Below are 13378 nucleotides of genomic sequence, written 5' to 3'. Positions count from 1 at the left end.
TTGATTGACAGGACTGACCCCCAAAACGGACTTTGGAATCTGCCTGCCTTCATGGAAGTATCACATGCATTTTATACTAGGCTATCTATTCAAAAATAAAGAAAACTATCAAATAAATAATTATGTTTAACTGTTTTATTTCATTGCATGGCTTTTGATGGACATTTAATATAGACTGTCTATGTCAGGCCTAAAGCTGTTAACAGAAGGTGTGACTTTCAAGTAAGTAAATACAAACTTTGAGTTATTACAAGTTTGTACAAGCAGAGTATTTTAAAAATCAACCAGTAGTTTTGGGGGGATTTGGTTACATAACCCAAACGTTACGTAACTTTAACTAAACAGTTGTGTCAACATAACCCAACATATTGGTTAAATGTCAACCCAGTTGTTGGGTTAAATTTAGTAACCCAATTTGCTTGGTTAAGATAACCCAATGCTGTGTTGGACCACATTTTACTCAGCGGCTGGGTTGAAAACAACCCAGTTTGGGTTGTTTTCAACCCAGCATTTTTTAGAGTGTACTTCTCCTTTGGACAAGCACTTTTCCATTTACATCGGGATTTTGCAAACATTCAGAATCAATAAAATGAGCCCTGCATGAGTAACGAATAAGCAGCTGCAAGTAAGCATGCTAAACTTGACACCCAAACAGTATTCTAACGTTAGCTTTGAGATACTGCTTGATTGCATACTGTAACTTAACTTAGTTTAGTCTCCTCAATGTACTATGTTGTGATAAGACCTTAGCAGAGTTTACTTTAACTTTAATTCAGCAGTTTTAATGCTGCAAATTTGCGCAGCATGGTCACGATGCTAAAGCGGATGCTAAGCAGATTTAATAGCAATTTAGCCCACTGTGTTCTATGCAGTGCTTCTATGTGGCAACAACAATCCTTCAACAATCGTGAATATTTTGTTAAATGCACATGCAGAGGAGGAGCAGCGGGCTCGTTACGAGAGAGAGCGGACGGGGCGAGGAAAGGCTGTGTGAGTAAAAAGTGCAGCTCAATGAAATTATTTTATCTTATCTTTAATTTAAATAGTAGGCCTACAACATAGAACATCAATGTGTGGTGGCCGGGTTTGATTTCGTGGTGCCAAGCCACAGATTAGTCAACGTATGGAAAACACTGAAGGTGTAAAATTAAAAATATTTAGCAGCACACTTGACGAATCGACGCTCATATTTTGCGTCGACGTATTTTTTGCGTCGACGTCATCGATTACGTCGACGCGTTGTCCCAGCCCTAGTGACGATAATAATAACTATTTCTTCCTGTTTGTCAGGAGAGGCGATAGAAAGGGAGGTTGGGGAGAGGCAGTGAGGAAGGGGTTGAGAGAGAGAGAGAGAGAGAGAGAGGGTGGGAGAGAGAGAGAGGGTGGGAGAGAGAAGGAAAGAGAGGGTGGGAGAGAGAGAGAAAGAGAGGGTGGGAGAGAGAGAGAGAGTGGGAGAGAGAGGGTGGGAGAGAGGGGGATGGAACAGGGAATGAGAGTGTGAGAGGGAGAGAATAAAAGTGAGAATGAGTGGGCGGCCAGAGCGCCATCCATCCTCCATCCATCACTCACACGTCCCTCTCTAACCAAAGGAAGCCTCCTGCGCTGCTCCACCCATTAGCCCATCGCCTGTGTCAGGCCAGACGCCTCTCCTCTCCTCTATCCTCTCTCCCTCTATTCTCTCTCCCTCTTCCCCATTCCCGAGCACTCTCTCTTTCCTTCCCCACTTCATTCATGTCCCCCTTTTCTCTCCGCGCCTCCATCACTCATCCTCCACGACTGTCTTTCTCTCTCTGTCTTTCACTCACTCACTCTCGATCACTTTCACTCTCAGCCCTTCCTGTCCATCTTCCCCTCCACTCTTCTCTTTATCGCCTCTACCCCCGTCTCTCTCTCTCTCTCTCCCTTGTCCCTCCTCTCTCTCTATTCCTCTCTCTCTCTCTCACCCCTGCCCCTCCTCTCTCTCTCTATTCCTCTCTCTCTCTCTATTCCTCTCTCTCCGCCTGCCCCTCCTCTCTCTCTCTATTCCTCTCTCTCTCTCTCTCTCTATTCCTCTCTCTCTATTCCTCTCTCTCTCTCTCTCTATTTCTCTCTCTCCCCCCTGCCCCTCCTCTCTCTCTATTCCTCTCTCTCCCCCCTGCCCCTCCTCTCTCTCTCTCTATTCCTCTCTCTCTCTCTCTATTCCTCTCTCTCACCCCTGCCCCTCCTCTCTCTCTCTCTATTCCTCTCTCTCTCTCTCTCTATTCCTCTCTCTCCCCCCTGCCCCTCCTCTCTCTCTCTCTATCCCTCTCTCTCTCTACAGTCCCCCTGTGGTCGCTATCTTTCCTGATTTGGCCCCTGGCGGGTTTCTGAAGGGACTGATCTCTCTCACACCCCGATGACGAGGAGCTTTTAGGCCCTCAGTGGGTCCTGGCAGGAGTCAGATTGACGCAACCCGAGCTCACACCCCAGGGTGCTGCCGGCTCTCTTTCTCTCTCTCTCTCTGTCAGTCTTTCTCACACTTGCCTACACATACAAATGCCTTTCTGTGACTCATGCAGAACGAGAACATGTTTCACCCACTAAAAAAAGTTTGATTACTTGTGTGAATCAGCAAAATCACTCTGTTATGCAAGAACTATGAGTCCTCAAATGATGACGCTTAGGCCATTTTTTTTTTTTTTTGAAGAAAGTAATTTTTTTTTAAAACAATTTAGCTGTCAAAATGATCCGTCACTACCTTTGTAGTGCTAGTCAAGTCATCCTTGGTCAAGGTCTTGTTAAGGTATGTCAATGTGCTGTGTCAGGTTTATGTGTAATAACTCAATCAAAGCAACACAATGACTTTTTGTGGTTTATGTGTAATAACTCAATCAAAGCAACACGATGAAGTTTTTTTTAGAAAAAAATGTATCACAATTTTTACAGTGTGGGACCAGCAATGGAGAGTGTAAAACATCTGCATAGGTGATGAGCAACACAAGGACTGGTGACTGTACAAAGCTCAGCCGTCTGTCGAGTGGACATTAGTGGGGCCCGCGGGGCTTGATGCGTCATGTCAGTGCTTACAGCAACCATTTTGACCGAGGAAGTCCTACAGTATGCTCAACCCTGTCCTGACTTTCTCGCCTTTCAGGAGGAAGTTCTTGTGCCTATCATGTTTCTGGCAGCCATCCAGTAGGAGGGGTAAACCCCAAAGCTGACACGCTCTCTCGATCGGAGCGCGATGACAGGATAGACGGAAAATGAAGTGGGCTTGAACTTATCAAAGTGTTGTTCTGACAGACACCAGGGGACATGAAAAGACTCCAAATGATGTCGACATGCCAAGTTTTGCTGTTGTCATTTTTCTCAGAATGTGAAAGACCAAATGAGAAATGAATGACAGTTCAAAGTCTGCCAATATATAATGGCATGATAATGCCTGAATACATATGTTAGTCGTTAGGGTAAAGACGAGGCAGTACAGTTCATTTGCTACACAAAAGGGAAACAACAGAGGACTCAAGTTGTCAGAGATGAGATGTTCCGACAAACCTGTCACTTCATGAGTTGGGCCAAATGCCTGACCTCTTCAAACTTTCCTGAAAAGCTTTCATGTGTGTCCAATCTTTGCATGTCATTAAATTTAAAGGATATTAAATTCAATGAGTTTTTTTTTGTCTAGCTATCTGAGTCATGGGCACATTATCATTATAGAGATAATTAGATTTTTTAAACTCATTAAATGATGTCTTCTTCACTTTGATGTCGGCTGCTAGGAGTACACTTCAGACATAAGAAGATACAATCTGTCTGTCGCTCTCCAAACATGCTTTTCTAAAAAATAAATAAATAAGAAAGACTTTAAATCACTGGCAGAAGACCTACTCATAGCAAGGAACATGTGGAAAGACCTGACAATTCATTTTGGTTTTGAAAGACACTACTTCATAAAAAGTTGTCCCTTGTCTTCCAATCTTATTATATTGTCTAGTGTGTATTTGTGTGGGTAGTGTGTGTGTGTGTGTATGTGTATGTGTATGTGTGTGTGTGTGTGTGTGTGTGTGTGTGTGTGTGTGTGTTGGACGGTGGTGGTCAGTGGCCGTGCTCTGAATGCCCCTAGTGGCAGCTTAAAGAAATACCACTGGATATAGATCATCTCCATAAACTCTCTAAAATCTTGTTTTTTAAAAAAAAAAAAATAACTAAACACTAAACACTAAAATTTAGACAGTATTACCACAAATGAACTGACATATCATCCTTAGGTTATCTTATGTTATATTATGATTATACACTGTATCATGACTCCCCATGTTTTAAATGCTATAAATGCCTTTTTCTTTCTGGATATAGCCTATAGCATACATGGGCAACATACGGCCCGCGGGCCACATCCGGCCCGTTGGCTTTCCCTGACCGGCCCGCGTAAGGTCCGTGAAAGAACAATAGTCAAGAGCCTAGCATAGAGATAATGCATGCAAATCAATATCGTTGTTTTTATTTTGAAAGCGACTGCTATTTGTACGCCCATACATTTGTGCATGGATGCATACGACGTAAACACCCTCACTGATGTGCTGGTGAATAGAATTTATGCTTCTGCGTCGACACAATGCAGTTGCCTTTACGTCGGCGTAAACCTTTCAAAGTTTTGTGTCTCTTATGTCTGCGTCGCTCACCACCGCAAAGGTTGTTAGAACGAACTCCTACTGCTGCTCGTTGGCGATACGAAGTGTTCATTTCAAAACGTTACTGGCAGATAGACAGTTTACAATCGGATAACCCCGTAATTGTAACCAAAATATATCTGAGTTTATTTGCAAAGCTTATGTTAGCGAACTATGATGCTACCCACAGGTTGCTTGAAGCAGCCGGCTCAACACACAGAGCGAGTTGACCAATCACAGTTATGTGCCTAAAGTTAAAGCAAAAACATAGCCTACATTTTTAAAATAGTTTTCTTTGTGCATGTTGATTAACTAATGACAGCCTACTATTGTCTGCTCCACATTTTCGTAGTCTAATTCTGCATAGAGTTAATTTAATGATGGTAATGATTTAATGATGAAATATTGCTGAGTGTTGAAATGGTGGCACAGGCCTATCGGTTGTACTGACTCCTTCACATTTTCATGACCTAGCCTAATTATATAGATATTGTAGTACTTTTTTATATCAGTCTTTGAAAACTGAAAAAAATGTCAATGTCAAAAAATCTTTTTCGAGAATGAGGATTAAATACTGGACATAGACTAATATTGCTGTTTTTCCTTTGTCTCCCTCACATTTTCATCTGTTCTTACGACTAGTAAACAAAACCATATGATTTACTTAATGTTATACAAGAACAGAATAGAATTGAACAGAATTGAGTTCAGACTTGAGTTCGGTATTTTGGGTCCGGCCCTCCTCAACAGTCCCAGTTTGTCATGTGGCCCCTTGGGGAAATTAGTTGCCCACCCCTGGCCTATAGGCATAAGTGCATAACCAGCCTCTACTCTAAGAGTATATGTGTGGAGAGTATAAGGAAGGGGAGTTTAAAACAAAATACCGTCTGGAAGGGAAGGTTTTTTTTTTTTTTATCAAGGCTGTGTCAATATAAATGTAGTCGAGTATTGTAGCACTTCTGTCTATAGGGATACGTATGACATAGCAGCAAAGATAGTATTATAGAAGTTGAAATAATACTTCAGCAAGGTAAATAGGAAGGCTGGTAGTGTGCCAAAAATACAGGCCTTGGACTTTAGTCCTTAACTATGTTTGAACAGTTCTGAAGGTATTGAAACTATACTAGTTAAGTTGAACTTCTGAAGCATTTGTCTGTATGCCATCAGATGTGATGCTTTTCTATAAGATAGGAGTCTGGCCTTGCAAGACTAACATGACTGCTGACAGACATTACCACAACAGAGAAATTCACTAAAGAAGCCTTTGATAGCACATCAATGGAAGCCTTTCTTTGTGTGTGTTAATGCCATTTAACATGGTGTATCTTCACCGGCTTTCTTATATATCTCTTTGAAAGTGTCTATGTGTGTCTTTGCACAGAGTAGGACTACATTTGCCCGAGTTTGGGATACTTCTGAGTATGAGTTTCTGTGTGTGTGAGTGTGTGTGTGTTGTGTGTGTGTGTGTGTGAGAGAGACTGAGAGAGAGAGAAAGAGAGAGAGGGAGAGAAAGAGGGAACAGAATGTGCATTTGTGTGGGTGTGAGTCCCGTAGCAAACAAGTAAGTCCGTAAGACTGTGTGAGTGTGTATATATATGAGCATACATGTTTTGTGTGAGAGTGTGTGTGTAAGCACGGGTGAGTGACTGAGTGGGTGTGGGACGGCTGATAGTGGTTTACAAAAGGGGTCTGGGTGGTGTAGGGGTGGTGGAGGGGGATCTTTGGCCCAGCGAGGCTCTCTGAATAGGCTTTAAATAACAGCCCTATCGCCACGGCAGCCGGCCCCTTTCTCATGCTAATAGAACTCCCTCGCCCTCAACCCCCGCCGTGAGCTGTTCGTGGGGCAGACAGACTGCCATCCATCTGCAGCTGTCGGAGGCCCTGCGAGGGGGGTGGGGTGTGTGTGAGTGTGTGTGTTTGTTAGAGAGAGAGGACGGCTTGAGAGAGGGAGGGAGCTGTGGATTGGACATAGGTTAGCTTAGCACAAGCGAGGCGAGGGGGCGAGGCTCCTCCCTCTGGTGCTAAAGCTCACTGTGGGCTGACACACAAGATCAGGCATGCGGCAGCTTCCTGCATAGCCTCCTTAGCGCAGTAGGTAGCGCGTCAGTCTCATAATCTGAAGGTCGTGAGTTCGATCCTCACAGGGGGCATTTTTGCACTTAGGTATGAACGACGCACCTGTTCACAACTATGATAAGCAGTAATAATGACCCTGGAAATTTACCACAAAATGGGAAATAATATTCTCAGCTGTCATTGATTTGTCAATGTTTTATTGTTATTTAATGTTGACACAAAATGTTCTATATTATAATATAATTATAATACAATATTATTATATTCCAGTATATTCTACCTGTCAAAAAGTTCCTCCAAATGACGGTTATCTCTAAAATACGTGGCACCAGGACCCTCTCTTAAATCATTAATCAATACTGTATAAAGAAAAACAACTGTGTGTGCATGTCTATGTTTTTATTTATTTGTATTTCTATCCTCCAGATGGTGGTTATCATAAGTATATGAAAGACAGGCCAAAACATGTCATCAGGGCGTGTATGCTTGTTTGTGAGTGAGTGTGTGTGTGTATACTTGTTTGTGTATGTGTGTGCGTGTGTGTGTGTGTGTGTGTGTGTGTGTGTGTGTGTGTGTGTGTGTGTGTGTGTGTGTGTGTGTGTGTGTGTGCGTGTGTGTGCACTTCTTTGCCTGGTTGTGTCTGTGTGTGGGTGCAACATTAGTTGTAGCCTCCTTAGCGCAGTAGGTAGCGCGTCAGTCTCATAATCTGAAGGTCGTGAGTTCGATCCTCACAGGGGGCATTTTTGACTTTGCAAGTGCCCTTAGATATGGACGACGCGCCTCTTCATAACGGTGACTCACTACACATAAACTCTGATAAGCCGCAATAAACACTTGAGAATTAACAACAACGTAGGAGATAGTAGTCTCAGCTATCACTGATAGCCCTTCGTTATTGTCTGTTTTCTCTGACATAAAATGTTGTTAATACATGTTCTCTATTATATTATATTCCAGTATGTTCTACCTGTCAAAATGTTCCTCCAAATGACGGTTATCTCTAGAATATGGGAAATGTCAAGTGTCACCAGGACTCTCTCTTAAATCATTAATCAATACTGTATGAAGAAAAATAACTGTGTGTGCATGTCTATGTTTTTATTTATTTGTATTGCTATCCTCCAGATGGTGGTTATCATTAGTATATGAAAGACAGGCCAAAACATGTCATCAGGGCCATCTCTTAAATCAGTAATGAACCCTTAGAGTTGTGAGCAGAATGACAGCTGTGTGTGTGTGTGTTTGTCTGTGTGTGCTTGCGTGTGTGTGCTTGTTTGTATGTTTATTCCTGTGTGTGGGTGCAGGGGTAGTTGTAGCCTCCTTAGCGCAGTAGGTAGCGCGTCAGTCTCATAATCTGAAGGTCGTGAGTTCGATCCTCACAGGGGGCATTTTTGACTTTGTACAAGCGCCATTAGATATGAACGATGCGCCTATTAATAACGATGATAAACTCTGAAAAGCGGTAATAATGATTTGGGAATTAACCACAAAATGGGAAATTTTATTCTCAGCTGTCATTGATACCAGTGATTTCTGACAGCTAATATTGTTTTAATGTTTTATTGGGCAACACTTTACTTGACAGTATCGCACATGAACCCTAACCCTAATCCTATCCTCTAACCCTAATTGTAAACCTAACCCTAACTCTAACTCAAACCCTAACCCTAACTCTAACCTTAAACCTAACCCTAACTTGTTATGACAAAAACCAAATGACACTTAATAACAGAAGTGTTACATCATAAATGTTTATGACTTGTTTATGACATGTTCATGACAGTGTCATGTCACTCTTATGTCGATACTGTCAAGTAAAGTGCAACCTTTTATTGTTATTTAATGTTGACATAAAATGTTGTTAATGTTCTCTATTATATTATATTCCAGTATGTTCTACCTGTCAAAAAGTTCCTCCAAATGACGGTTATCTCTAGAATATGGGAAATGTGGCACCAGGACCCTCTCTTAAATCATTAATCAATACTGTATGAAGAAAAACAACTGTGTGTGCATGTCTATGTTTTTATTTATTTGTATTTCTATCCTCCAGATGGTGGTTATCATTAGATGAAAGACAGAGGCCATCTCTTAAATCAGTAATGAACCCTGTGTGTGTTTGTTTTTGTGTGTGTGCACGTACTGTATATGCTTGTTTGTGTGTGTGTGTGTGTGTGTGTGTGTGTGTGTGTGTGTGTGTGTGTGTGTGTGTGTGTGTGTGTGTGTGTGTGTGTGTGTGTGTGTGTGTGTGTGTGTGTGTGTGTGTGCACTTCTTTGCCTGGTTGTGTCTGTGTGTGGGTGCAGGGGTAGTTGTAGCCTCCTTAGCGCAGTAGGTAGCGCGTCAGTCTCATAATCTGAAGGTCGTGAGTTCGATCCTCACAGGGGGCATTTTTGACTTTGTGCAAGTGCCCTTAGGAATTGTCAGCACCGTCTAAATACTGTGCATACCGAACATACCTATACAAATACTGTACATAACAAACTATAGTCACAACCTTAACTTAAAAGATCTCTAGATTTCTCCGTCAAATGGACACAAAATAGTATCAGCTAGTGGCTGGCGATAGCTTGTAATAGCTAGTTCTCAGTGTGGTTTCAATGCATTTCTGATGAGCAATAAGTTCTAGGTCTTTGTCATAAAACCATTGCTATAATAAAAAATGTATTTTGTTAGTTATAATTAATTTATTTATAAGCCTCTGAATGGTCGCTATCATTATTAAATTAAAGACAGGGCTAATCCTTAAAATGTTGAGATTCATTCTTATTGTTGCTACTTGTTTCTCTCAGGGTTGACTTTGTCTATGAAAGCAAGTCATGGTTCACGGTGCAGTGAGTCAACAAAGACTACCTAGACATAGCAAAAACACATTTAAAATAGCACTGGATTGCAAAACTGTATCTAAGAAATTACCTCTCTCTCTCTCTTTTTGGGCCTGACTGTCAGATAGAGAAGCTGATTGTGTCATCTGCAAAAACAAAAAAAATTCTGATTCTAAACTAAACATTATGTTTTGTCAGCCACCTTCAAGTATTCTGTATACTGTGCTATGTCAGTGATCGACAGCTGATCATAATCGTGTTCAGTCCCTCAGAAAGGATTCCTTTGCATTTTCCTTCAGGAGGCCCCTGTGGCCATCATCATGCTGTCTGAGCAAACCAAACTTTTTATTCCAATGAAGACTAGATGTAGAAGACTAGAACTAGATGTACCGCATAGCGGTACAAAATATGACCGCCGCTCAGTCCTGTACATCCGTACCGCGAAAATAAATCACACTAATCAATTTGTCTCCATCTTTTACTCCATCCCCCACTCTTGAAACTTTTGTGTATGCTTGTTTGGCATGCCTATGTGTGTGTGTGCGGCTGCACAGAAAGTAGCCTACTGGCGCTGCAAAGGTGAATAGATTGTAGAATAGCCAAAAAAGTTGTAGCATTGTTATAAAACCTTTAAAATCTCTAAACAATCACAAGTAGGGCAGTTCATCACAGTTCATCCATTGCAACTGGATTGATGAAAGGTCACTTACACCTGTAGGCTATTGTATTTGGGGAAAGCAGAAGGTATCAGCATAATGTTTATTATTTATTATTTATTTATTTATTAATAAACAAAAACATCTCTGTCAGTTCCTTGCAGTTTTCAACAGGTATCAAAAAGAAAGGTCATTTTTGAATGGATAGATTTTTTGTGAATGTTTCTTCTTCTACATAAGATTTTAGCCATCTTTAGTTCATGTGATACTTTATTGTCAATGCACAAATTAAGTACTAGTAGTCTGAAACGAAATGCAGTTTTTCATCTAGTGCAAATAAAAAAAATAAAAAAAAAATTCATGAAATGCGTCGCTAGACTCATACACATTTTAACGGGCCAAGTTGAAGAGCTGTTGTCCGTTATTGTCGTATATTTCGTGCAAATATAGGCTGATTTATGTTCCCTTGCATTGTGTAACTGAAAACCATCGCGTTTAGAACGTTGTGGCTAACTTACTTAGCTTGTTAGTAGGCCAGTATGAGATGACAGTCGAAAGATACAATTACAGTGCTGCTATCAATTTGCTTGGTATAACCGCATTTATAGTTTTCTACAAATGCAATCAAATTGGCCTCCATCACTCAACCAATGCTAACGGTAACATTATTGTACCCAGGTCCTATAGCTATTGACATTATAAGATTAACGTACCTGCAGTAAAAACCAATCATGTCCGATAAACATTCTCAGATTTATTTCGGCTTCAAGAAGAAATGGGAATTACATTTCATGTGAAAATCGTCCTATCCTTATAGACAGCGTCCTATCCTTATAGACAGCGTGACTACCAAGAGAACTTGGTAGTCACGCTGGTGTATTGCCGGAAGTTAAGGGTTTACAGATGCTGCGTGATGTCTTTGCGCCTGGCAGCGGTGCTTTGCCGGTGCTATGCCCGAAAATAGTTCCAAATCTAAATTGGTCTAGTAAATCCCTTCGTGTTAATTTGCATTGATATTTGTAATCGATGTGAATGTACAGGTTACGAGAAATAATTATAAAAAATCTTGAGTTATTTGATTCACTTTTGCAACGACATGCTAGCTGGCATCTCCGGATTACAGCGACTACGCTAAGCTAAAGCTAACCGGGCCGTTTCTAGATTAGGACAATGGCTGGGTCGGCTATAAAACGCTTTGGCTCACTCATCCAACTCTAGGGACTGTGGGGAGTGACCCAATTTCACCTAGGTGTGGCGTATTCCTTTAATCCTACTGAATTTGTAATTCTGTATCGGCTGTTCTAATTGCCGATACCGATAGTATGTGCGTGCCTGTGTGTGTGTGCGTGTGTATATGTGTGCACCGCCATCTACAGGCCAATGAGTGTACAGTCACTAAATGTACACATAACTTAAATTTTTTTAGACCCCCCCATGGATGAAATTCTACGAAACTTGGCATACCCCCAGAGAATGCCAGGTTAATCATACACATAAAATTGGTGCAGTTCTGAACATCTTAACTGAAGATAGGGGCGATTAAAGCAGAATGATCCAACCAACAAGTGCAACAAACTGCATTTTTTGGGTTTCGGGGGGCCCAGCGCGGGGGGGGGGGGGGAGTGGCCCCAGGGGACCAAACAAAATTTTTCCGTAAAAGTCTAGTGAAGCTACATACCCACCAAATTTCATGTGCCCCGGAGTTTCGGTGTCCCGGGTATCGTTGACCAAAAATTCAGGTCAGTAGATGACGGAAAAAAATAAAAATAAAAAAATAACTTTGGCAATCCCTATATGACCGCTTCGCTAGCGGCGGTCATAATTAATAAATAAAATAAATACCTAAAAATATAGTATCTGAAAATAGCCCAACCTATATCTGTGCTGCTGACACTGGCATACTGTGACACTTACACTATCTGCATGTCTGCCTGGGTACTGACACATCACAGTGATGATGACACATAAAGAACTGACTGCAAGAATGGACATGTGAGCACTACAGCTACAATAACACACTGTAGGTCTTAGTCAGGAATTCAGTGGAGGAGGGAATGGAGGTCTGTGTGTGTGTGTGTGTGTGTGTGTGTGTGTGTGTGTGTGTGTGTGTGTGTGTGTTTGTGTGTGTGTGTGTGTGTGTGTGTGTGTGTGTGTGTGTGTGTGCCTGCTAGAATAGATGTGCGAACACTACAGCCAATACTAACACAGTGTAGGTCTGAGTCAGGATTTCAGTGGAGGAGGGAATGTGTGTATGTGTGCATGTGCGTGTGCATGTGTGTGTGTGTGTGTGTGTGTGTGTGTGTGTGTATGTGTGTGTGTGTGTGTGTGATTTCAGTGGAGGAGGGAATGATGGAGAGGGAGGTGAAACGGAATGGGATGTTAAGTAATAAAAGTGGAAGTGACTTTAGAGTAATGCAAGAGTTTGAAAGAGAGTGAATGACAATGTTAATGATTAAACTACAATTCTGTGCCACCATCCAGAAGTGTGTGTGTGTGTGTGTGTGTGTGTGTGTGTGACTATGCACTGCAAAAAGGAAAATCTAAAAAGTGTTATTAAATGTGTTATAAAAGTTACCTAGTGGTTACCTAGTGCTCACACTCAAGATCATTTAGACTTAATTTAATAAGACTTTGACTTATTTTAAGGAGTCTTATCAAGACAAATGAAATGTCTTATGTCTTAAATAAGTAAAACTCTGATTTTACAAGACAGCGCTAGGTAAGTCTCTTTATATTGAAAACAATACCAACCAGATGTTTTGATCTTGATATAAGATTAATAACACTTTAATTAACACTTAGATTTTATTAGATAAGCAGTTGTGTGTATGTGTGCTTACATGTGTGTCAGAAGTTCAGAATGCCCCCCCCCCCGTCCATTTCACCAACTGCATTTTAAACAAGAGAGTGTGAATCATTAACATCATCTCACAAATGTCTTTAGCAGAGATAAAGTATATCTCTTGTGTTTGCTTACAGATACGAGTGAGTGTGTGTGTGTGTGTGTGTGTAAGAACGTATATCTACCCTCATGCACAGTATAGAGTCTAGTCTTGCCATTTTATTTTTGCTCTCTTCTGAGTTGCCCCGGTCTCCCAGTGTGTGTGTGTGTGTGTGTATGTGGGTAAGATGAGCATTTTAATTCCCTCTCTCCTGTAAGTTGCCCTGCTCTCCCTGTGTGTGTGTGTGTGCGTG

At 41.4% G+C, this 13378-nt stretch overlaps 4 non-coding genes across 4 annotated transcripts; all 4 read left to right on the top strand.

The window, feature by feature from the left end:
• Nucleotides 1-6705: 6705 nt before the first annotated feature.
• Nucleotides 6706-6778, top strand: trnam-cau (transfer RNA methionine (anticodon CAU)). The gene has a single exon. It is a non-coding gene; the product is annotated as a tRNA-Met (tRNA).
• Nucleotides 6779-7371: 593 nt separating this feature from the next.
• Nucleotides 7372-7444, top strand: trnam-cau (transfer RNA methionine (anticodon CAU)). The gene has a single exon. It is a non-coding gene; the product is annotated as a tRNA-Met (tRNA).
• Nucleotides 7445-8019: 575 nt separating this feature from the next.
• trnam-cau (transfer RNA methionine (anticodon CAU)) lies at nucleotides 8020-8092 on the top strand. Its single transcript has one exon. It is a non-coding gene; the product is annotated as a tRNA-Met (tRNA).
• Nucleotides 8093-9019: 927 nt separating this feature from the next.
• trnam-cau (transfer RNA methionine (anticodon CAU)) lies at nucleotides 9020-9092 on the top strand. Its single transcript has one exon. It is a non-coding gene; the product is annotated as a tRNA-Met (tRNA).
• The last annotated feature ends 4286 nt before the right edge of the window (nucleotides 9093-13378 follow it).

This window comes from Alosa pseudoharengus, unplaced genomic scaffold, assembly GCF_046254945.1.
Source record: "Alosa pseudoharengus isolate Yale_2024_CS ecotype anadromous, Long Island Sound unplaced genomic scaffold, YU_APseudo_1.1 YU_APseudo_1.1_scf_7, whole genome shotgun sequence".
Lineage (NCBI taxonomy): Eukaryota > Metazoa > Chordata > Actinopteri > Clupeiformes > Clupeidae > Alosa > Alosa pseudoharengus.
The sequence above is the reverse complement of the archived record's forward strand: the minus strand, read 5'-3'. Positions and strand labels throughout refer to the sequence as shown.